Genomic DNA, 25,878 nt, shown 5'->3' on the forward strand with positions numbered 1-25,878 from the left:
ATAGGAGTGTGTTGAAGAAGCTCTGATTGGTTTGGAGGGCCTTGGTCCTTGGTGTGGAGTGAAAGAAGGATGCTAATTACATCATAGGGATGATCAGCAGTTTGCTCTTGGGGATGTTTTTGAACCACAGGTAGTCTGGATATTATTCTGAGACCTATGGGAAGCACTGGAGGTTTTAGGCAAGAGAAGCAACCTGGTTTTGTTTTAAAAAGATGAGACAGACAAGGCATACAGAAAGCAAGAGTGGGAACTGGGATACCAGCAAAGAAACATATGACTTGACTGGCAAGAGGAAGTGATGGCCAGGACTCCAGCGGCAGCAGTGCAAATGGGAGAGAGAGAGAGAGATGGATCCAAGTTGTGTTTGGTGATAGACTCAACAGAATGTGAGACTTGACTAGATGAGGGAGAAAGAAAAGACACATGAAGAATAAGGTGCACAGTTTTTGGGTTGCACAGGTGAGTAAATGGTGAAGTTGTTTATTGAGTTGGAAGGTTAGGAAGGTGCAGACATCAGTGTGGTTCTTAGGTTTGAGTCGCTTGTTGGACTCCATCATCTGTATAAAGGCTCCATCAAATATCAGATATGAGAGTCTAGAGCTCCGTGGAGACCAAGGCTAGAGACACAGTTATGATTTTCATTTGTCCAGGAGGTCATACTTAATGTCACTGAGTTGAGTAAGAATCTTGAAGGAGAGAAAGGAGATTGCAAAAGAGAGATCCCAGAACAGGGTCCTGGAACTTAGAAACATGTAACATCAAAGAGAAGAGAGAGAATAAATGATAAATGCTGGGAAGGACAGCCCAGGCATTAGCAAGAAAACCAAGGAAGTGTGGTACCTGGGGAGCTAGGAGAGGTTGTTCCAAATAAGGACATAACTGGACGCTGCTGAGCGAAAGAGTGGGGACAATCCCTGGCAGTCACTGGGGGCCTGAGCAGGACTTGATGATACCACAGACTTTGAGATGGTACTCTGATCACCAGGGACATCTTAGCCTCTCCCCGCTTCTATTGCTTTTATTCTCTGCTGCTCATTCTTTGATGTATGGCTTCTCTAATTCTCACTGTGTTGTAAAGATGGGCTCTCAAAAACTCACACCCCAGTTTTCTTATGAGGCTATCGGTGCTTTAGCTCATGGTTTTTCTTTAGAACTATTCAGCAAGGAGTGAAAGTGAGGATACCTAAAACTGCACATGATAATGGTTGATGCTGCCTAAGAACTGGTGGGAAATAACATCTTCTTGACAAAATTTAAATGTGTAAAATGCACTCAGGAAAACGAAGCTTAGATGGAAATAATGGCTAATGAGAAAATTGACTGTGACAAAAAAAAAACTTTAAAAGCATCGTGAATAAAATCTGCTATATGAAGCACGTGTTTACTCAATGTTTTCAAAAGAAATGAGCTTCCTCATATGAAAATAGTTTTGCTAAAACAAAATGGAAAAATAAGAAATGATGTGGTTATGCTGGATAGATCTTTGATGGAGGTAATCAATTGGTTTAATGACATTTACCCAAGGAACCACTGAGTTGATGAAGATTCTCCAGTGTTGATTTAGGCTTGATTAATTTTGTAATCAAAACATTTGTGGAATCCAAATAGCAGGTCATATCTTGGATCAAAATATTTTATTCCCAGTTTGGCCTATTTTATGCAGTCGTATGTCACGAACGCAGACTGTAAAGTGCAAGAATTAATCGGCGTTGTTGAAGTTCAAGTCCATTGCAGCAATCTTTTCTTTCAAAACTTGGATTTCAGAAAGTGATTGCTTCTGGGCTGCAGCGTTTGCTGTCTCAATTAGGACTGTAAATGTTAGAGAGGAAATAATTATTCCCGCTTCTTGGGAAGAATTGCAGTCTCTTTGCTTGAGCAAGGACAATTTCTGAATTAGTACCCACTGCATTAGGCCCTTTTCAACTGGAACCAGTTCTTTCCTTGTGCCTGTTTGCTCTTTTTAAAGCACATGTGGTTGCAATTGAGGTTAATATTAGTTAAATTCAACTCTAATCACTAAATTGAGTTATAGGCCTTGACAGTTCCTAGTTGCATGGCCTTAAACAAATTACCTAATCTCTGTCCTCAATTTTAAGTGGGACCTGTAAGACATGCTCTGCATGATTATTGGGGAGATTAAATGAGAGTAGGACTTTAAATGCCCTGGTTTAAAACAGGTGCTCAGCACATTTTAGACGTGAGTCGGATTCTTATTAGTATATTGCACGTTTTCTATACACAGATGTAATTTCTACGCTAGGCTGTTTGGTTTGAATGATTTGTCTTCCAGTTGGGTTGAAAAGTTCCCAAGGCAGCGGTTAGGTTTTCATTCTTTATTAGTTTCCTTTTTTAAAATTTATTTTATTTATTTTATAAGCAGAGTGATATATAGAAACAAGCAAGAAAGAGATTTTTCCATTCACTGGTTCACTCCCCACAAGGCTGCCACAGCCTCGGCTGGGCCAGGCCAAAGGCTGGAGCCTGGATCTCCATCAGGTCTCAGACATGTTCCACTGCTCTCCCGCCTGCATTAGCAGGGAGCTGGTTCCCGAGCAGAGCAGCTGCGTCTTGAATCAGTGCTCTGATACCCATATCTGATACAGGCTGCCCATGTCCCAGGTGGCAGCTTAACCTGCCGTGTCACAACAAAGGCCCCATCCTTCAAACATTACTTTCACCTGGTGTCAGTTGCAGCAGAAAGCAGCTGGCTGCCCCCCAGACTGGGTGGCTGAGTGCTTCACGAAGGGATGACGTAAAGAAGGGTGGGCACAGAAAGGGGAACCTAGAAAGGAAGGAGAGGGCCCCAGGGGCTAGCAGGAGCAGAGAGCACTTAGCACCCTTAGATTGAAGAGCTGGTAGTACAGAGAGGGCGCCACCCAACAGGAGTGGTGGGTGAGACAGGGAAGTGCACACTTCACACTTCTCCCTGGCTGGAAGGGAGCTCCTCAAATGTATACTCCACCCTCTGTGGCTTGTCTTCCACTGGTGATCTGCTGCTACCTCTGTTTGAGCTCAACAGAAAGGCAGCAGGCAGGGAAGCCGCCTAAGCTGGCGGGCAACCATCCCCATCCCGAACGCAGAGCAGGAAGAGTGGACGTGAGGAGGAGGCATCGGGGCTGGGTCAGGTAAGACAGCTGCTGTGCCTAGATCAGTGCTGAGGAATGTTCTAGAAGGAAAGGAAGAGAAAGCCCCCAGACAGCATGAGAGAGGGCCTGCCTAATAGTGTAATCCAATACTTCAAAGTAAACATTGAATTAAAAGATAAAAATATATCAGAATATAGTTCTCAACATAAACTCTATCGAGGACTTAGCCTCAGTTTTTTCCTCTAAGAAAAGGAGACAAGGTTAATAGCTGTTCTTTGGGTTGCTTTTGAGAAGTGGATGAGGTGACGCCTGCAGTATGCTTGGCACAGAAAGAAATGCTTAAGCCATGCTGGCAAACGACTGCTCAGCACCAGTTGTGCTCATCTAGGGGCAGTTTCGACCCAGTGTCCACCTGTCAGGAATGTGATGCTTTCAGGAGCTATGCTTGGTTGTAGCAGCTGGGGACTGCTGACTGAGATATGGTGTGCTGAAGCCACACATCCTACTGAATACCCTCTTAGGCCCAGGACAGGTGCCCATGACAAAGAACGCTCTCATTTCCAGATGCCCATGGTGCCAAGGTGGAGAAAGCCTGCCTAGTACTGATTTCATCTCTGCATTTGCAGCCTAGGGCCTCTCTGCTACTTATTGCTGGTTTTTAAGAGACTCCATTCCTTGTCCTTTGTTCCTTCTCATTCAGCCCACAATCAGATAAGGATACATTGTGTGTATAGCAGTCAACACTCTGTGGGCTTGGCCTTTCACTGTTGAAAATAAATAAGTGAGGACAAAATAGAAACCACCGTGATAGGTTGTAATCTGAGCTTCAGCTATGTAATATTAAAGCACTTATGCCCAAGTACATGTTATAGATTTGCAAGGCAACAACACAGAGCTGTTTGTACGAGCCTTTCAAATCACCAGGGAGCAATAGATTGGAACATATTGTTATTTCTGCCACTGACGGCCCTGGAAAGGCTGTTTCCTATAGGAAATGAAAACCAGCAACGCTCGAAGCTAATGAGTATGTACTAGGTCAGTGGAATTGAAAATTAATTTAAATAAGTAGTGCCCTTAACCAGGGTCTGAATGGTTTTCTTCTCTCGGTCACTCTTGTCTATCTCCCAGTGCAGTCCCATTCCACCCAGAATCATTGCCTCTGGCATCAGTGGGCCTCTCCTCTTAAAAAAGTCACAGTTGTCAAAGCAGAATGCCACTTACCCAGGGTGGCTCTGGGTCTTCACAATTTGTTTTTTTCTCCACCCTCAAAGGAAGAGTGATCCATGCAGCTTCTAGCACATTCATTCATTGGTTCACTCCTTTGTCATGGATTTAGTGCAGTGCTTGGTTTAGACATTACAGGTATGATGGCCTTTGACCTCTTTGAGCATATATTCAATTAGGAGGTAGAGACATTAACTAAGTAAGCAAGTAAATTAGTAAGTCCTGATTCTGACCAGGGTTGTAAAGGAAGCAGGGAGACGTGGAAGAAATAAAAGTAGTGTTTTATTTAAGCAATCAGGGCAGAGAAAGTCTCTTTGGAGAGGTGATATTTACTATGAGGCTAGAAAAAAGAGGGCTTTCCAAATGAGAGACTGGAATGGTCATTCTAGGGAGAAGTACTGGCATGTGCAAAGGCCCTGAGGCAGGAAAGAGTGGCCATGTTCAGGAAATTGAAATTGGAGAATGAGGCTTTGATGGGGAGAGTGTGTTGGACATGATCTGCAAAGGGGAGTGGGGGGAGTTGAGAGCTTTAAGTTAGTCAAGCTGTAGGAAAATGAAAGTATTTTCAATTGTTCCGGGACTTTTCAAGTGTTCCAGAACATTTTGTTCCTATTTGCTGTGGGCCAACAGCACTTCATAAATGGGAACTCCCACCTTGTGAGATAAGAACTAGTATTCTGGCTCACTAGGCTAATCCTCTGCCTTGCGGCACCGGCACACCGGGTTCTAGTCCCGGTCGGGGCGCCGGATTCTTTCCCAGTTGCCCCTCTTCCAGGCCAGCTCTCTGCTGTGGCCAGGGAGTGTAGTGGAGGATGGCCCAAGTCCTTGGGCCCTGCACCACATGGGAGACCAGGATAAGTACCTGGCTCCTGCCATCGGATCAGCACGGTGCGCCAGCCGCAGCGCTCCAGCCGTGGCGGCCATTGGAGGGTGAACCAACAGCAAAGGAAGACCTTTCTCTCTGTCTCTCTCTCACTGTCCACTCTGCCTGTCAAAAAATAATAATAAAAAAAAGAACTAGTATTTTAGTTGTGTAAAAGCGAAGGAGAGTTAGGAAAGCCAAGGTCATATAGCTCTGTGTCAGGGTTTCTTAGCCTCACCCCTACTGACACACGGGGCAGGGGCTGTCGTGTGCACTCACTGTAACGTGTTTAGCAGCACCACTGCCTTCTTTCTACTAAACGTCAGTAGCATCCTCTATTTTTCCCTCGGTTGTGACAACTATGAAACATGCCCAGCATTTGCCAAGTAGCCCTTCAGGGAAGGGGAGCAAAATCTCCCCTGGTTGAGAATCTCTGCTATATAGAAATTGGGAAAAAAATGAGAGCATCTCAAATCCCATCATCCTCTCAATGGCCCTGTGTTGATGTCTTCCAGGCTCTTTTTTTCTAAGCTATCTCTGCGTGTGCTTCAAAGCAGGGTGATTGCAAAGATCAGCCCTGGAAACAAGGTTTCTCTCCTTCTCCAGCTGTATAGACTTCTCCCATGGGACGACCCACTCACTATGTCACCCAGCAAGAGCAGCATGTGGAGTTGTATGGCTCAGCTCTCTGGAGCAGTAACACAGGTCTTGAAGGTGGAAGAGGGTTGAGCATGCTGAGAGGAGGCAGGGCACAAGGAGGGCAGTGTTCTCTGCCACACAGATCTCTCCATTCTTGAAGGCCATTGCTTAGCCCAGAAGTTCACATAGCTGTAGCAGGTGACACTGATAGAGTGCCTCTTACCAGTGTGTGTGTGTTGGGGTGGGGGTGGGGGATTGCTGGTGATGACTCTATCTGCAAAAACAGAGAATGTGTCCTTTCTGTGGCTGAGGACTCTGGGCCAAAGAAGAATAGGAGAGGATGGCTCTGAATTCCTTAGAGACCCTGGAGAAAAGTGGTATCCATTGTGACCTAGCATAAGGTTCTTGATTTGAACAAGTGTCACAGTGCCTGATTGTACAAGTGACCATTTAATAAGCACCTCACAAATGTTTCATCGTGCGAATTCAACATCTAATATCCAGGGGATTTTTTTTTTTTTGACAGGCAGAGTGGACAGTAAGAGAGAGAGAGAGAGAAAGGTCTTCCTTTGCTATTGGTTCACCCTCCAATGGCCGCCGCGGCCGGCGCACCACGCTGATCCGAAGGCAGGAGCCAGGTGCTTCTCCTGGTCTCCCATGGGGTGCAGGGCCCAAGCACCTGGGCCATCCTCCACTGCACTGCTTGGCCACAGCAGAGAGCTGGCCTGGAAGAGGGGCAACCGGGACAAAATCCAGTGCCCCGACTGGGACTAGAACCCGGTGTGCCAGCGCCACAAGGTGGAGGATTAGCCTAGTGAGCCGCAGCGCTGGCCTAAGGGGATGTTTTGAACCCCTTTGAGTTCCCGATCACCACCTTATCCAAGGTTTCTAACTGTCCTTGCCATCTAAGTATTGCAGCCAAAGATTCACTGACTTGTTCAGTTACGCTTTGTAGAAGGTCTGTGTTGTTGAAGAGGAAGATTCTGGGTACCTGATGGTGAGAACTGGGGAGGTTGTGGAATTGGGTGAGGGAAAGGTTTCTTGCTGGGTGGGAAGACTGTTCATGGACTGGAAGAGTGAGCAGAACTAAGTTAGGTAAAGATGATGAATACTAGGAAAGTGCTACAAGCAGAGGGTACAATGTGTGAAAAGGGCCCACAGACAGGCTGGCTTTGTGATTGCTGGACTTTCAACATCTCAGGAACCCTAGAAGAATACTTGACAGGTGGGCCGGTTTGTGTGTGTGCAACGTGTGCATGTGTGTTTCATTTTGGCATCACTGGCTGTTGATCTCACTGCATAAAACTAGGTCATCGGCAAAGTTTAACTTGACTTCATATATCCTCTGGTCTGGTCATGTTTCATTATACTGAGATGTGGTATTTTCTTATACACAATAGACTTTTTCTGGATGGGTCAGCTTTGGAAGTCAAGTTTACTCATCTGAATTTTGTCTTCACCAGAGTCTCACTGGGTAACAACCATAAAACACTATTTCCACATCTGCAAACTGAGGTGGCAAACTGATGGCCACAAGACTGTATCTGACAAAATCAGTAAATGTAAAGAGAGAAAAATCAGAATCCAGGAAAATCCATACAGTTAGAATGACCAAAACCGCAAGCTGTATGACATGGTAGGAAGAATAAAACTTTTGAGGTCAGACAACCTGACTCAGATCTCAGTTTCACCTCATACTCTGAACAAGTTTGCTTCAGTTGCGTGAGCCTGTTTTATTATCTATAAAATGGGGCAATGGCACTTACTCCATCGGACTGATAGAAGGCAGAGAGATGACATGAAGACCAGCAGGAGGGCTAGCGTTTTAGGACTGGTGTTGAGCTGCAGCTTGTGGCACTGTCATGCCATGTTGGAGTGGCAGTTTGATTCCCTGATGCTCTGCTACTTAGGCAACTTCCGGTTAACAGAAACCCGGATAAAGTTCCTGGCTGCTGATTTCAGCCTGGCTCAGCTCTAGCTTTTGAGGCCATTTGGGGAATGAACCACTGAATGTAAGATCTCTTTCTGGGGACTGGCTGGTAAAGCCACCGCCTGCAGTGCAAGCATCCCATATGGGCACCGGTTTGAGTCCCGGTTGCTCCACATCCTAACCAGTTCTCTGCTATGGCCTGGGAAAGCAGTGGAAGATGGACCAAGTCCTTGGGCTCCTGCACCCACATGGGAGACCCATAGGAAGCTCCTGGTTCCTGGCTTTGAATGGGCTCAGTTCCAGCCGTTGCGGCCAATTAGGGAGTGAACCAATGGATAGAAGATCTCTCTCTGCCTCTCCTTCTCTGTGTAACTCTTTCAAATAAATAAATAAATCTTTAAAAAGAAGATCTCTTTGTCTCATTCTTTCTCTCATTTCTTGTCAAATACATAAATATTAAAAAACAGCTAGTGTATTATTAATGCTACATAAATGATAGCTACCATGATTATGGTCAATATTATCAAAATAGAATCACCGGATGTTAAGCATTAAATCACAGATTTCACTTACAGCTTATTGGTTGCCACAGTCCAGAAGTAAAGTTACTTGACTGGTTTTATTTGTGAATAAAAGCATAAAAGTTCATGATAAGATGATTAAGGAAGCTTATGCATGAATGAAATGTGTTGTCCTGTCTTCATGGAGGTCTTGTCCAGGAATACAGGAGATAGTAAATTTAACATTATCCCTGTGGCAAATAAATAAAAATTGTGTATCCATATTTCTTCTTTATTTTCTTAGTAAACCAAACTCATAAAACTAAAGAGTGATTGTGGGATGGCACCTACTTAAAAATTCACCTTGTATCTGTCAAAAAAATTGTTGCCTCAATGACTTTTACTGAGTAGGTCATCAGTTCTTACTTTGTAAGCACATTTTTAAAAGAATGATATATTTTATTTATTTGAAAGGTAGGTTGGGGCCAGCACTGTGGCTCACTTGGTTAAACCTCCAGCTGTGGTGCTGGCACCCCATATGGGCACTGGGTTCTAGCCCTTGTTGCTCCTCTTCCAGTCCAGCTCTCTGCTGTGGCCCGGGAAGGCAGTGGAGGTTGGCCCAAGTGCTTGGGCCTCTGCACCCGCATGGGAAACCAGGAAGAAGCACCTGGCTCCTGGGTTTGGGTCGGCATATTTCTGGCCACAGCGGCCATTTGGGGAGTGAACCAGCAGAAGAAAGACCTTTCTCTCTGTCTCTATCTGTCTCTGTAACTCTGTCTTTAAAATAAATAAAATAAATCTTAAAAATAAAGAAAAAAGTCTCTATCTTAAATGAATGTCTTCATATGATAGAGGGGAACCAATCCTTTTGACGGCGCTTACTATTTGACCTTAACATATGGCCTATGACTAATTTATTATATTCTTACTCAGAATCATGTCAAAAAATGAAAATGAAATTGCCTAGGGAGATATTTGAAATGCCATATAATGCTGGGTATGTTTACTAGATATGAGTTACTCTGATTAAATAGAGAATTACATTGTGTTTATCAATTGGAGACTTGCATTATCTTTGTTTATAAGCAGGTTAATTTATTGCAGAAGGCACAGAATTCAAAACCAGAGACACACAATGTGGTATCTACATTGTATATTGCCATTATTTTTAAAAACTCTTCCTAAGTATCCTTTTTATCTACATCATCTTTTTTTTTAAAGATTTTATTTAGTTTTTGAGAGGTAGAGTTATAGACAGTGAGAGGGAGAGACAGAGAGAAAGGTCTTCCTTCCATTGGTTCACTCCCCAGATGGCCACAATGGCCGGAGCTGCACTGACCCGAAGCCAGGAGCCTCTTCCTGGCCTCCCTTGTTGGTGCAGGAGCCAAAGCACTTGGGCCATCTACTACTGCTATCCCAGGCCATAGCAGAGAGCTGGATTGGAAGAGGAGCAGCCGGGACTAGAATTGGCGCCCATATGGGATGCTGGCGCCACAGACAGAGGATTAACCTATTGCGCCACGGCGCCAGCCCCTATCTATCTCATCTTATTTAAATGATTTGTAAGAAACCAACAAAACAACAAAAAGATTACAACATCTCTCCAAACAAACTCATTTACCAAAGTCTGCCCTGATGCCTTAATAATAAAAGACCTTTACGCCAAGAGCACCCGATTTAATTTTCCTTCTTTCTTCTTTCTATTTTTGTACAAGGCCCTTCCATTAGAGCATACATCTTAGCTACATTTGTTAAGGTGGCAGACTGGGGAAGATGGTAGATGGTAACAGCATAGTCAAGAGCATCAAAGCAGAATCAAGTGCATCAAATGGATTTTGGTTTTAAGTCCTGGATTCATGACTCATGAGCTCTGCATTTAACCCTGGACTGGGAGCCCTCAGTGCCCTCATCTGTAAAATGGGCATAATAACACAAACTTCAAACAATTAAAGGCTGAGGTGAAGACTGATGCTTGCTTCTGCTGCTTTCCCAGGCCATAACAGAGAGCTGGATTGGAAGAGGAACAGCTGGGACTAGAACCGGCACCCATATGGGATGCTGGTGCTTCAGGCCAGAGCTTTAACCCACTGCACCACAGTGCCAGCTCCCAAGACTTTTATATTTTTTTTAAGCATTTTCTTCATCCAAAAGGATGATGATGACAATGATGACAACAACTGCAGTGACAAAGACAGTGGTAGTGATGAGGGACTGTGAAGGATCTCAGATTTTACTCTACTTGTGTGTTAACAAGTTAGCTTGCCGGAGATTCCTCCGTGCTAGCAAATGGCATAGAACTCCTGTGTCCATGATACAGGACTGTCTTACTCATGGCACAGCGGGAGACTGGGGCTTCCTGTGTTATCTGAGTGTGCTGTGTTCACACAGGCACATGTTGCGTTTGCATTTGTCTGCATCACAGCAGAGAAGTCCCAGGCTTAGAACACTGCAACCTGACAAGGCACTGTGAGAGAAGCAGATGTTGATCTGGGGGACACATTGTCTTCACCTTGATCAGGGGGCAGAACTCCCTGCACCTGGCGGAGAGGCCTTCTCTCTGACTTCCAGAGTCATTTGACAAATGGACACCTTTGACCGCATCATCAAGAACACATCTTGATCGTGAGGAATGGATCAACAGTGTGGAGGATCACTTCCCAGCAATGACAGTTGTGGTGGCGTGGCTTAGACTCCCTGAGCACCTGTGTCCCAGGCATCAGCATAACTCTTTTACATAAATAATCTCATGCAGGCCCATACAACCCCAGCAGTAGACAGAATTGTCTACATTTATACATGGATATACTTGGAACTTGGAGAGTATAGCACATTCCTGAGGGTCACATACACAGGAAACACAGGAGCCAACACTTGAATGTGCGTCTGTTTGATTCCAGACTCTGTAGTCTAAATTCTAAACAACATCTTGGTGTTGTGTGAAATATATTTAGACGTGGATATGTCCTATAGGGGAAGCAAGTTTTTTTAAAAAAATAGGAGTTTTTCTTACCAAGATGTCCAGGGAGAGTGTTTCCCAAGTGAACTTGTTGGGAGAAGTGACAGAGCCAGATCTGAGCACAGGAAACCTGTCTCTAAGATGCACACGTGAAACCTCAGATAGAAAAGTTGGAGTCCACAGTCCACTCTGGACAGCTGGCTCTGCTATTTGTCTCATTAGCACTTACTTAAAAATTCACCTTTTATCTGTCAAAAAAATTGTTGTCTGAATGACTTTTACTGAGTAGGTCATCAGTTCCTTCTTACTTTGTAAGCATATTTTTAAAAGAACGATATATTGTATTTATTTGAAAGGTAGGTTGGGGCCAGCACTGTGGCTCACTTGGTTAAACCTCTGCCTGTGGATGCCTGCTGGCATCCCATATGGGCACCGGGTTCTAGCCCTTGTTGCTCCTCTTCCAGTCCAGCTCTCTGCTGTGGCCCGGGAAGGCAGTGGAGGTTGGCCCAAGTGCTTGGGCCCCTCATTAGCATCCTTATAGATTAAAGAAAAATGAATTTGAGCTTAGAAATACCCTAGTATTTAATTGGTGAGTACTCAATATTAAATGAATGGAAACTAGTGTTTTCATATTAATGGTTTGTTTATCCAAAAATGTCTGTCACACAGTTTTGCTTCCAAAATTCCTGCATGTATTTGGATTTTGTCTTTTCTCCTGCGGAAATAAAGCATACAAGTTTATAAAGCAGTCTAGCTTATCCTCAAATATGCTGATCCTGCACGGTTATAAAATATGTATGCAGGTCATTTAAGTTGAATCAGAAATGGATTCCAATAAGTGAAGTCATCACTTTAAAAAGAGATGCCACTATGCCTATGTGTAGACTCTATCTGCTACAGGCCTTGTCTAAATCAGTTGCCAATGTCTTTAAAATTTATTTACTTAGTTATTTAATTGAAAGGGAGAGAGTCAGAGATTGCTCATCCACTGGTTTACTCCCCAGAAGCCCATAATTGCCAGGCTGAACCCAGCATCCTGGAAATCAACCTAGGTCTTCCACGTGGGTAGCAGGGATCCAATTACTTGAGGATCCCGGGGCATATATTAGCAGGGAGCTGAAATTGGAAGAGGCAGGACGCAAGCCCAAGCACTCTGACATGGGATGAGTATGTACCAATCACTGGCCTAAGCAGTAGGCCAAACGCCCTCCCTGTTATGGTCTTTTGAACTCTGTTTCAGCTTTCTCATTTTTTCTCTTCACTTGACCGAGTGTAAATTGCTGTCCTTCAGAACTTCAAGGGAAAGAAGTTTACTTTTGCTTCTTTAAAATCCAAATAACTTCTTACCTTCTCCAACAGTTACATTCTCCGACATAAAACCTTAGCTGTTCCCATTGCTTACATGTGTGTATTCATGCTTTTTAGCATGGGACAAAAGACCATCCTGATCTGGCCCATTCCTTCCTCGTATTTAACCATCTAATAGTTAACCACGTTGAGCTTTGTCACCATCATAATCTCTGCACCCCTGCTTTTTCCTTCACCTGGAATGCCTGTCCCAGCTCTCTTTGCCTAACCATCTCCTATTCATCCTTCCAAGATCAACTCCTCTTTCATGTCCTCCAGGAAGCCTCTGCTACCCATCAGGTTTGGTCATGAGCCCTGTGAGCTCTGTGATACCAGTGGTAAATGTACGTTCTGTTAATATCATCAATTCAAATCTCCTTTGTCCAGTAGACAACACATTACACAAAACTAGAATGTATTTTATTTATATTTGTGTACCAATATCGGGCAAGTTGTAGGTTCCCAGTAAACACTTGTTGAATGAATAACTGAGTGAATGCAGGTATGTGAGGAAGAACCAGAATGTTAGTGAAGTAGGAAAAATTTTAATATTAGAAGTCTAGGGAAATGAGAAGAAAAGTCAGAGGAATAGAGCTCATGTAAGGAAGAGGAAATTTTTATATTGATTGATTTAGTGCTTGTTGAGCATCATGTGCTAAGACATGGGATGCAAAGATATGCAAGGGTCCTGCTCCATGAAGCTTACATCTGGGATGTATGCTAACTGGATTTTTACAGAATGATAAGTACTACAAGGAATAGACAAAGAGAAGGTGATTAAAGGGTTGTAGGGTAAGAGATTTAGATTGGCTGATCAGAGCAAGCCTCTTTGATAAGAGCAGGTCATTTTAAAGAGGATACCTTAAGGGTAGGAGGGAGCTAACCTTTCCAAGAGCAGGCAAGAATGTCTTCAATGTCTTTAAAATTTTTTATTTACTTAGCATCAGAGACCTCTCAATGGCTGGTTTACTGGTTCAAAGGCCATGAGGCTAGACCAAGGTCAAGATTTTGAGGGAGAGAGTTTATTATTATATGGAAATCTTCAAATATGTGACAGTCTTCCCTTGAGGAAGATGGAGCTCCTGAGTTCACAGGGAAGGTAGGTGACTCTGAGACCAAAAGGACTGAGCAGCCTGTAGAGTGAGGCTCCCTGAGAAGCCGTGAGACTCTGGCAAAGACGTAGTCATCTGAAGGAGAGCCTCCCACAGTTACTGTGTGCACCAGTTACTGGTGTGCACATTCTCTGAATAGGTGTGCAAGAGAAGGGAGCCACTAGGTTTTGGAAAATTCTCTGTATAAACTACAGTGACCTGGTTATTCATCAGGAAAGGCTCCTTTTGTTTCTTACTACTTTGCCCTGTCTTGGAAATGTGGACCCCAGAAATCCCAGCCTGCCCATAGTTACTAGGGAATGATACATAATGGAGTGAAGGCGTTAGCAATGGTTTCTGTTCTAGTTTTCAGAACTCTTCACTATAAACACCATAGAGGGAAATCCCATAGCCTCAGAAATCAGAAACTTTCTGAACACCAGTACAGTGCTCAAAAATTTTCATATTGTAGAACATTTCGGGTGTTCACATTAGGGATGCTCAATGAGCAGTATATACAAATACTCCAAAATAATAATTAGAAAACTCTCTGAAATCTGAAACTCTTGATGCTAAGCATTTTGGGTAAGGGGTTCTCAGCCTGTTACAAAGACTGAAGATAAATGATCATTTACTAAATGTCATTGATTGTACCCACATCTTATAGCACAATGGCTAACATGGGATCATGTTATCAGATATCATGTTATCTGATATTATGATATCCTTGTGTTTAAGTACTACCTCTTGCAATTATCAGATTTTCCTACAAGTTGCTAAATATGTGTGCCCTTACTGCGTCATCTATAAAGTGAAAGGAAGGAGAAAATCGTATGGGCCGTTGTGAGAAGTCATTAGGTATTATACAAAAAGGGTTTCACCGTGATCTGTTATGACACATACAAATGTAAATGAAACCTCTGTCACTAACATAGTTATCACTACAGTCTTACCTGGTTGGTGCAGCACTTACCAACATTTAGCATCTAAGAGAACTGTAGAGAGTTTATGTAACTTGACACAGTTTCACAATTCATCAGTGGCAAAGCTTGGAATACAACATAGAGTGTAAGTTTCACTCTCTCATGCTTTTTATTTCCATTAGAGTTATCATCTGGGTTAGAGGCCATTTATTCTCCTGGTTGTCTTGGTACATTTTCAGTGTGCGTTCTACTTGTTTGCTTATTTTTTAGAGGGACGTTAAGAGAAGAGTGGTGAAAGGGAAGATGGAAGCCGAGTTGTCTTTAGCCTTGCCCAGATTTCACATCTCGGGATAATCGAGGGTGTTTCAAGTCCAAACAGTATATGGGATGTTAACAGGAACCATCGTTCTTCAAGTGCTTTTCCACCATGTTTCCTAGTTTATAGTGTTTTGAAGAACAAGATCATCAAACGCACACACAAACACACCATGTTCAGGATGGTTTGCCCCCTCCCAACACCAGCATATTAGAAACCCCTAAACTTAGCTACTAAAGTTCTCTAAAAACCAGATTAACGACTGTTCAAAAATGATGCCATCCTAGTCAATGGGAAATAAGCGGATTTTCTGTAGCTTGGTTCTGAATAAGTCAAGGGAACAAGCTCCGTTGTTTGGTGCAGTTATTTTCCAGCAACGGCTGATGTCACAGGGTCTGTGTTCTGTGTCCGCAGTGATGCTTGGAAATAAGGTGGGGTGTTTAATGCGATGGCCAGCATCTTTTGCTGAGTTTGGTCCTCCAACCTCAGCCACCAGTTTTAATCAGTTAGCAGGTGAATGTGGTCAGCAGGCACCACTGAAACATGTTCTGTCTTGGTCAACTTTGTTCTCCATTCCTCTGAGAAGACTCCTTTCAAGAGAACAGCCAAACAGCCCTGCTTCAGCTCACAGTGAAGCCATATTCTCCTTCCTGTTACATTCTCTGTGTTGTGTTTTGCAAGTGTGATACAGCTTGCTGTCACTTAGCCTTCACAAGTTCTTGCAACCTTTTTGTCTGAACACTGAGCAAAGCAGAAGCAGAACTGATGTGGAAAAAAAAAAAGTACTTAGGCTGGTAATCTTTGAGCATTTTTTTTAGAGCTATTCATTTTTAAAGTAAAGTTTTTTATTTGAAAGAGGTACAGAGACAGAGAGAGAGATCTTCCATCCACTGGGTCACTCCCCAACTGGCAATAATGGCTGAAACTGGGCAGGTCCAAAGACAGGAGCCAGGAGCCAGGTCTGCCACTTGGATACAAGTGCCTAAGGACTTGGACCACCCTCTGCTGCTTTCCCAGGTGCATTAGCAGGGAGCTGGATCAGAAGCAGAGCAGCTGGGACTTCAACTAGCACCTATATGGAATGCTGGCATTGCAAACAGTGACTTAACTTGTTGCACCAGTGACAGCCAGCCCCTCGGCACTTTTTTTGAGATCCCTAAGCTACTGAGTTGTCCTTTTTTTTTTTTTTTAAGGGTGCAGGTATTTTATTTTGTTTATGTCTAGTGTCTTTTTAGCTGCTGAGCTGTCAACTACCTGACCCTACTAAGTACCAGCTCATTGGACAGTACTATAGTTTGATGTTACTATTATTTCCATTTTACAGATGAAGAGACTGAAGCACAGGAAATTATTTTGGAATGTGTTTTTAGGTATAGAGCTGGGATCGCTTCTCGGCCTTTTGGCTAAGATCAAGTGTAGTATCTGTTCTTATCAGTTTAATATCAGGTATAGAGCTGGGGTTTCCATTCAGGTAGTCTGGCTCCAGAATCTGTGCTGAAACCTCCATGCTCTTTTACCTCCCAAAACTGTTATCAATAAATATGTATTAAATAAGTGAATTATCAGATGGTCTTTAATTAGGATAATATTTCAAGGTCATATGGCAGAGGACACAACCTTTAAAAATTAAATCAATAGACTCATTAGTTACTGGAATTGATTACCTTATGTTTTATTTCATGAGGGGTGTATCCGTGTACTGAAGATCTTTCTCTTCCTTTGTGTGAATTGGGCGATTGTGGCGGTCTCTGAGAATGAGCCGGTAAGAGACTGAGTGTTCAGTACAGGCTCTGGTCTGCACCCTCTTCTACTTCAGAAGTTCATGGACACAACTGCTCTCAGAGGCTGGACCTCCTGCAGCTTCCCCTGAAGAGCCCTGATAAATGAATAGCAACAGTGACTGCTCCTTGACTACATGTACGCTCTCTAGGAGATAGGCTTATGCTAAGCACTTCAGGGGCATGCTCTCACTTCATCTTTACAAACTGTTTCTGTTTAAATGACAAGAAAACAGAAGATGAGAAGTAACTGGGCTTACTCAGAATAACACATTTAAAACAGTCTCGTTGCACACTCATTCTCTTATCCCCTTTACTAGTCTGATTAGTGCCCATTCTTGTGTCTGTCCTGTTTTCCTGGCTGTGCCTTATCCACTGGGATCTGCAGACTGCTTGAAAGATCAGTCGGTTGAGTCCCTGACCCATTGAAATGGGAAGTTGAACAGTTATCTTCAGGGATCTGCTTGTCATACAACAGCTACACAAAAATCAACTGGGCATCTGGTTAACATGCAGATCCTAGGTCTGTGTGTTCCCATAAAGAATGAAACTCTGCCTTTCTCACAAGGCTGAATTTCTAATAATTCCCAGATGCTGCTAATGTTTCTGATCCATGGACTAAAATTTATATGACTAACCTTAGCTGTTGAGTATGGTAGCCTCTAGCTACCTGGGGCTATTTAGGTTGTAATTAAATAAGTTAAAATCCAAATCTTCATGCCTGCTGGTGACATTCTGACTGCTAAATAACCACTTGTAGTTATAGTCTACCATGTTGGACAATGTGGGTGTAGAACACTTGCATTGTCAAATTCATTGTCATATTCCACTTTTGTAGAAAAAGAACCTGGTTTAACATTCCCAAGTGCATCTGTGCCTTATTTCATTGACCTACAAAAGTGTCTTTCCTCTTATCAGCTTTGCGTTGTCTGATCCATGCAGATAACATCTAAATATTGGATGAGGAAAAGTAATAAGGTACAAAGAATACTGGATAAATGTAATTATTTTTACTTAGGAGACCACATATGGGCAGGAAAGAGGAGAAAAAGCCACAGTTTTAAATATAGCACACAGCAGGATTGTCACGACTGTGACAAAAGCAGCAGAACTTTATTGAAAGTGTTCTAATTAGAGTTAGAAAACATAGGAGGGCGCATCTCTAACCCCAACCCCCTGGGGTTCCTTTTAAACACAAGTGTGAATTTTCTCCGTACCTTGCTTTGTCAGGGACTGAACTTCCATGAGTGTCTTGAGGGCTGGAAGCCATGGTCATTGTTAAGAAGGGAAAGTCATTTTTGATCATTAACAGTATCCTTAAATATCACTTTATTCAATCCTCTCATTTTACAGATGGGTAAAAGAAGGCTGAAAGGGGAAATGCAATTTTTAGTTCCTGGTAGTTGAGCTGTGCTTAGGCTCATAGTGACCTTTGCTGAACTATGTAGATGGAGCTTTTGGCTTCCTCACTGGACTTTGTGCCGCTGAATGACGAAGTAACCACTGAGATACATCACCTTTTACTTCTGTTTCTTTGTATACTGTTTCAAAGATAGGTGTGGAAAAGTTAGATTTAGAAATAAGTGATCTGGAGAAATGATTCGAAACACAGCCTCTGGCATGCAAATAAATACAGATGTAATATTTATAAAGTCATGTCTCTGAGTCTGTGGTGGTTCTTATCCATCATCGAAGTTTAGAAAATACAAACAAGGTGGGGGGCGCTGATGCGATGGAGCTAGTTAAGCACTGCTCGTGACACTGGCACCCAATATCGGAGCAGCAGTCCCTGTTGCTCTTCTTGTGATTCAGCTCCCTGCTGATGCTCCTGGACAGACAGCAGGAGACGGCCAAAGTACTTGAGCCCTCCTACCCACATGGCAGACCCACGTGGAGCTCCTGGCTTGGGTCTGAACCAGCCCACCATTGTAGCCATTTGGGGAGTAAACCAGTGATTGCAAGATCTCATTCTCTCTCTGTCCTATCCTTTCTCTGTCACTTTGCCTTTCAAATAAATCTTTTTTAACACTTCTTTTTCAAAAAACAGAAAACATACAAAATAAAAAGCATAAACTTTAAATCACCCACAAATCCAGTGATTCACAGATTCTTCTATAAACTTGGTGATTAGGTAAGCTTACTTTGTGTGTATGTGCGATTGACCAGCTATATGGCAATACTCGTTAGCAATATTGTGAACACTTTGCTGGATCATTTCATAAAATGCCACACATCATTTCTAGTCTGCAACAGTCTTCTACTTTATGTTATTTCAGAAACACAATTGTTCAACATTTATATCGTTGCTTGCCTTTGTTTATAATAAACATCCTTGTGATGAGCATCACCCTGAGAAAAAATTATATACATTTCTTTAAATTCTTAAGGTAGGCTGGCGCCGTGGCTCACTAGGCTAATCCTCCGCCTGCGGCACTGGCACTCCGGGTTCTAGTCCCGGTTGGGGCACCGGATTCTGTCCTGGTTGCTCCTCTTCCAGTTCAGCTCTCTGCTGTGGCCCAGGAGTGCAGTGGAGGATGGCCCAGGTCCTTGGGCCCTGCACCCACATGGGAGACCAGGAGGAAGCACCTGGCTCCTGGCTTCAGATTGGCGCAGTGTGCCGGCCACAAAGCACTGGCCATAGTGGCCACTTGAGGGGTGAACCAATGGAAAAGGAAGACCTTTCTCTCTGTCTCTCTCTCTATATATATATATAACTCTGCCTGTCACACACACACACAAACACAAATCTTAAGGTAGAGCTGCTCCACCAAATGTTTGAAGAGATGTTAGGCTTTCTTGTTGTACATTTTTAAAATTCTCTCCAAATGCTTTTTACTCATGTATCCAAGAGACTATATAGAAGTAAATTGCAGAGGACATAGACTATGGCCATTTCATTCAAAGCTTCTATCTGCAGAGCCTGGAATTGCACCTAACACATAATAGGGTTTCAAAAAATATGTGTTCATTGGAAGGAAAGGAGAGCATGAAGGAAGGAGGGAGGCAGAGGGGATTGCAACATGAGTATTTGACCAGAGCCTGGCACACAACAAGGCCGGTAAATGTGAATTGTAATTGCTACTTCTGTCAAAGTTATTATTCACATTTTCAGTGTACTGCAAAGTTTTTATAGTTTTACTTGTAATTATGTCTAAGAATAAACAGAAAACTTCTGAAAGACTCCAGCCTACTCCCTTTTGTATTCTCCTGTGGGTTAGCTCTGTGGTTGAATTGTTCTGGAACATGTGCAGTTTGCTGGTTTCTGCTCTGTTTATCTTTGCCAGCGTATTTGTCAAGCCTCTTCCATGCTGTCAGCTACATGTGCACAAGCTTGAAGAGTACAACCCACTAGAAAAAGACAGCTTGAGCAAAAGTCTACTAAACTGGGGCCGGTGCTGTGGCATAGTGGGTTAAGCCTCCACCTGCGATACCGGCATCTGCTTCAAGCCCTGGCTGTTCCACTTTGGATCCAGCTCCATGCTGATGTGCCTGGGAAAGCAGCTGAAAATGGCCCAGGTAGTTGGGCTGCTGCTACCATGTGAGAGACCCAGAAAAAGCTCCTGGCTCCTGACTTCAAGCTGGCTCAGCCCTGGCCTTTGCAGCTACTTGAGGAGTAGTGAACTTGCAGATGGAAGATCTCTCTCTGTTTCTCCTTCTTTGACTTTGTAACTCAACCTTTCAAATAAATAAAATAAATCTCTTAAAAAATACTACTAAATTTAAAAAAAGACACAGGTCTGCTGTTTCTGATATAAATGTTTTAGAGAATGCTTGGTCTCACAAACTCCTCTCCACTTTTGAGGGAAATCTAATGGGATTATTTAAAACATATTGGTGCTTGGAATCAGCTGTCTAGCTGTGTGATTTTGGACAGATGACTCATCTCTGTACATCTTGGTTTCCTCCCTTGTAATTGCATTGTCAGTTGCTCAGGAATGTCAAGAAGAGCCCCCAAGATAATGTTTATGAAGTTCTTGACACCAAACCTGGCTAAGCAGTGGCCATTAATACTAGTACTTCATTAATGCCGGTGACTGAGGACTGAAAATGTATACATACATTTTAGGTTCCCATGATCCTCTTTTATGGACTTGACATTTGCTCACAGATTCTAAAAGATGAATGCTTTCAATTTTGCTGGGCTTCCTATCTGGTGGAATCTTCCAGCAGTTCTTACTGAGTGTGCTTTCCACTTGGAGAAAACAAGACTCCAAGTTGCACAGCAAATGCATCTGGCATGCCAGAGATACAGAAAAGCATTAGAACTAGAACTTGAACCAGAGTATTTCCACATCCACTTGGAAGTGTCTGAATACTTCTTGATAATCATGCAAATGGTGCTGGTAATCACCCTGATCATCATGAGGCTGATGGAAGCTTGCATAACATGAATGCATATTTGGCCATACATCTGTACACATTATCTCCTTCAGTCCTCTCAACCACCGTGAATGTAGGCACTGTTCTTCCCTGAAGCTGAGTTTATTTTTCCAAGATAGCATAATGGGGAACTGCAGAGATGTGGTCAAAAACCACTCCCATGTAATGTCACCTATGCTTTTTTTTTTTTTAAAGATTTGTTCATTTATTTATTTGAAAGGCAGAGTTACAGAGAGGCAGAGGCAGAGAGACAGAGACAGAGAGAGGAGAGAGAGAGCTTCCATCCACTGGTTCACTCCTCAAGTAACCAAAATGGTCAGAGCTGAGCTGATTTAGAGCCAGGAGCTTCTTCCTGGTCTCCCACATCAATTCAGGGACCTAAGGACTTGGGTTATGTTCTACTGCTTTCCCAGGCTATAGCAGAGAGCTAGATCAGAAGAGGAGCATCCAGGCCTCGAACCAGCACCCATACAGGATGCTGGCACTGCAAGCAGAGGCTTTATCCACTGCGCCACAGCACCAGCCCCATAATGTCACCTATGCTTTTAACTACCACACTCTGTCCCCCAGAAATCATCTATTCAGAAACAGCTCCCTCCTCTTAGAAGGAATCAGGGAGAAAATGTTTAAAAAGATATATTTGTTTGGAAAGCAAAGATATATATGGAGAGAGAGAGAGAAAGCTACTGCATTCGCAGAGACAGAGAGAGGTAGAGAGACCTTCTATCTGTTCACTAGTTCACGCCCCAAATGACCACAACAGCCAAGGCTCGACCATACCAAAGCCAAGAGCTTCTTCCGGGGTTGCCCATATGGGTTCAAGGGATCAAGGACTTGTGTGATCTGCTGCTGCCTTTCTCAGGCCTATTAGCAGGAAGCTGGATTGGAAGTGGAGCAGCCTGGATGGACTGGCATCCATATGGGATGCTGGCATCTTGGGTGGTGGCTTTACCCACTAAGCCACAACACCAGACCCTCCTAGTTCTTTCTGTAGAATGTCATGAATTATTGTGAACTAGAGTCATACCCTCTTGTTACTTCATTCTGCTTGTTTTGGTACCTGTTATCCAACTGCTTTCTATCTCTCCTCTCATAATTGCTAAATTCACATTGATTATTTTTTTTAACTTAACAAGAGAGACCTTATGGTATTTGTATATCAGGGTCTGGCTTATTTCATTTAACATAATGGTCTCCATTAGTATCCATTTTGCTGCAAATGTCTAGATTTCATACAGGTTTATGAGTGAATAATAACCCTCTGTGCATGCGCATTTCATATTTTCTTAATCTATTTGTCCACTGATGGACACCTGGGTTGATTGCATGTCTTGGTTATTTAAAAAAATTATTTATTTATTAGAGTTAAAAAGAGAGATGGAGAGACAGACATCTTCCATCCCCTAGTTTACCCCCCAAATGGCTGCAATGACTAGGGCAGAGCCAGGCCAAAGGTAGGAGCTAGGAGCTTCTTCTGGGTCCCCCACATGGGTGGCAGGGACCCAGACACTTGAGCCATCTTCTGCTGCTTTCTCTGGTGCATCTGCAGGGAGCTGGTTTAGAAGTGGAGCAGCCATGGAATGTCACTGTGGGGCAGTGGGTTAAAGCACCAGTTTGCAATGCCGGCATCCTATATGGGCGCCAGTTCGAGTCCTGGCTGCTCCTCTTCTGATCCAGCTCTCTGCTATGGCCTGGGAAAGCAGTAGAAGATGCCCCAAATCCTTGGGCCCCTGCACCCACATGGGAAACCTGGAATAAGCTCCTGGCTCTTGGCTTTAGATCAGCTCAGCTCTGGCCATTGTGGTCATTTGGGGAGTGAACCAGTGAAATGGAAGACCTCTCTCTCTCTGGCTCTACCTTTCTCTGTAACTCTGTCTCAAATAAATAAAATAATTTTTAAAAAAAATAGTGGAGCAGCCAGGTCAGAAACTAGCACCCATATGGATGCCGAAGCTGTAGTTGGCCTCTTAACCTGCTGTGCCATAGCATTGCCCCCAATGTCTTGGCTATTGTGAGTAGAGCTGCAATGAACTTGGCAGTATATCTTTCGTATGTTGATTTCTTTTAATCAGAAATATACTCAGAAGTGGGATAGCTGGAATGTATGGTAGATCTATTTCTAGTTCTTTTGAGAAATTTCTATATTGTTCCCCATAATAGTTGTACTAATGTTCATTCCCAACAACAGTCCCTTTTTTCCAAATCCTTGCTGGCATTTGTTATTTTTTGTCTTTTTTGATAGTCGTCAGTCTAACTGAGTGAGATGATAATTTAGTGTAATTTTAATTTGCATTTTCCTGATGGCTACTAAAATTTTATAATTACCCATATATTTATTGGCCATTTGGATTCCTTCTATTAAGACCCTTTACCATTTCCTTACAGTATTGTTTGTTATTTTTAATTTTTTATATATATCCTGGATGTTCATCTTTTGTCAGATGTATAACTTGCAAAATATGTTCTCCCACACTTTAGGTTGTCTCTTCACTATCCGGATCTTCTTTGCTGTGCAGTGGACTCTTAGCTTGATATAATCCCATTTGTTTATTTTTTTATTTTGTTGTTGTGCTTTGGGTTCTTACCCCAAAAAATTGTTGCCACTGCCAATGTCTTGAAGTGTTTCTCCTATTTTCTTGTGGAAGTCTCATGATTCCATATCTGACATTTACGTCTCTCATGCATTTTTTTTTATCTTTTATTTAATGAATATAAATTTCCAAAGTACGACTCATGGGTTACAATGGCTTCCCCCCCATACCGTCCCTCCCACCCACAACCCTCCCCTTTCCCACTCCCTCTCCCCTTCCATTCACATCAAGATTCATTTTCGATTATCTTAATATACAGAAGATAAGCTTAGTATACCTTAAGTAAGGATTTCAACAGTTTGCTCCCACACAGAAACATAAAGTGAAAAATAATAGATGATTTTTTTTAAATGTTGATGAAATCAGATCAGACCTATTGTCATGTTTAATCCCAGTGAGAGTCAAGTTGGGAATTGATAATTTCTTTTTTTTTTTTTTTTGTCCTACTTAATATGACTGGTTTAATTCTGTAATTATCACACAGTTATTCTTAAGTGTTGAAAATTAACTGAAATGTGATCCCTGTTAAACATAAGAGTGGGAATAAGAGAGGGAAGAGATGTATAATTTGGGGCATGCTCGGGCTGACTTGCCCCAATTGGTAGAGTTGGAAACATACCAGGGGATTCCAATTCAATCCCATCAAGGTGGCATGTGCCAATGCCATCTCACTATTCCAAGTGATCAATTTCAGTTCACAATTGATCATAATGAAAGGACTAAGAGTCAAATGGAGCACATAAACAAGTCTAGTATCTGCTAACACTAACCGATAGAATAAATAAAGGGGAGAGTGATCCAACATGGGAAGTGAGATACTCAGCAGACTCATAGAATGGCGGATGTCCTAAATAGCACTCTGGCCTCAGAATCAGCCCTAAAGGCACTCAGATCTGGCTGAAAAGCCCATGAGAGTATTTCAGGCATGGAAAACCAAGACACTCTGGCAAGAAGATCTCTGTGAGTGAGATCCCAGTGGAAAGAACAGGTCTTCAAAGAGGGAGGTGCCTTTCTCTGAAGGGAGGAGAGAACCTCCACTTTGACTATGACCGTGTCTAAACAAGATAAGAGTCGGAGAACTCAAGGGGCTTCCATAGCCTTGGAAACTCATGACTGGTGCATAGGGAGATTACTGATGCCGTAAACAGGAGTGTCAATTTGTAAAGTCAACAACAGGAGTCACTGTGCACTTACTCCTCATGTAGGATCTCTGTCCTTAATGTGCTGTACACTGAGGCTTAATGCTATAACGAGTACTCAAACAGTATATTTCACTTTGTGTTTCTATGGGGGTGCAAACGATTGAAATCTTTACTTAATGTACACTAAACTGATCTTCTCATGCATTTTGAGTTGATTGTTGTATAGGATGAGAGGGGGTCAAAGCATGGTCAAGTGTAACTCTTGTGCATGTGGCTATCTACTTTTCCCAGCAACATTTATCGAAGAGACTGTCCTGTCCACATTGTGTGTTTCTGGTGCCTTCATCTAAGATCAGTTGGCTATAGGTACATGGATTGTTTCTGGTAACTTTATTATGCTCCTTTGGTCTATATGTCAGTATTTAATCCAGTATCATGCAGTTTTTGTTAAAATAGCTCTGTCTTATGTCTTAAACTATGGTGTTGTGATGCCTGCAGGTTTGTTCTTCTTGGTTAAGATAGCTTTAGGTGTTCAGGGTCGTTGTTGTTATTGCACGTGAATTTTAGGATAATTTTTCTAGTTCTGTGAAGAACTCCATTGTGATTGTGATGGGGATTATGCTGAATCTGTAAGTCACAATGGATTTTGTGGGCATTTTAACAATACCAGCTTTTCCAATCCTTGAACATAGACTGTCTTTCCATCTTTTTGTGCATGTGTGTCGTCTTCAATTTCTTTAGTATTTTATAATTTTTATTGCAGAGATCTTTCACATCCTTGGTTAAATTTACTTCAAGGTATTATTTTTTTAACCTATTGTGAATGGAAATGCTCTTCTTTTTCAACAAGTTCCTTATTGGTGTTTAAAAGTGCTACTAATTTTTGTGTGTTCATTTTTAGCCAGTAAATTTATTGAATATCTTAATCAGTTCTTACAGATGTTTAATGGAGTCTTTTGGGGTCCGTCTATAGGATCATGTCATCTGCAAATAGAGATAATTTGATTTCTTCCTTGCTTGTTTGTATGCCACGTTTAATTGTATGTTTGTATGCTTTTGTTTAATTGATCTGGCTAAAACCTCCGGTAGTATAGAATAAGAACTGTCAGAGAG

The 25,878-nt window shown here is 42.6% G+C and overlaps 1 protein-coding gene and 1 pseudogene across 14 annotated transcripts in view; both read left to right on the plus strand.

Moving 5' to 3' along the window:
- The window catches only part of CADPS (calcium dependent secretion activator), a 519,824-nt gene that overhangs the window by 73,138 nt on the left and 420,808 nt on the right, over positions 1-25,878 (plus strand). The gene's annotated exons all lie outside the window — the stretch shown is intronic.
- LOC138844169 (U2 spliceosomal RNA) lies at positions 16,258-16,379 on the plus strand (annotated as a pseudogene).

This window comes from Oryctolagus cuniculus, chromosome 10 (assembly GCF_051225735.1).
Source record: "Oryctolagus cuniculus isolate XC-2025 breed Fujian yellow rabbit chromosome 10, ASM5122573v1, whole genome shotgun sequence".
In the NCBI taxonomy this organism is placed as follows: domain Eukaryota; kingdom Metazoa; phylum Chordata; class Mammalia; order Lagomorpha; family Leporidae; genus Oryctolagus; species Oryctolagus cuniculus.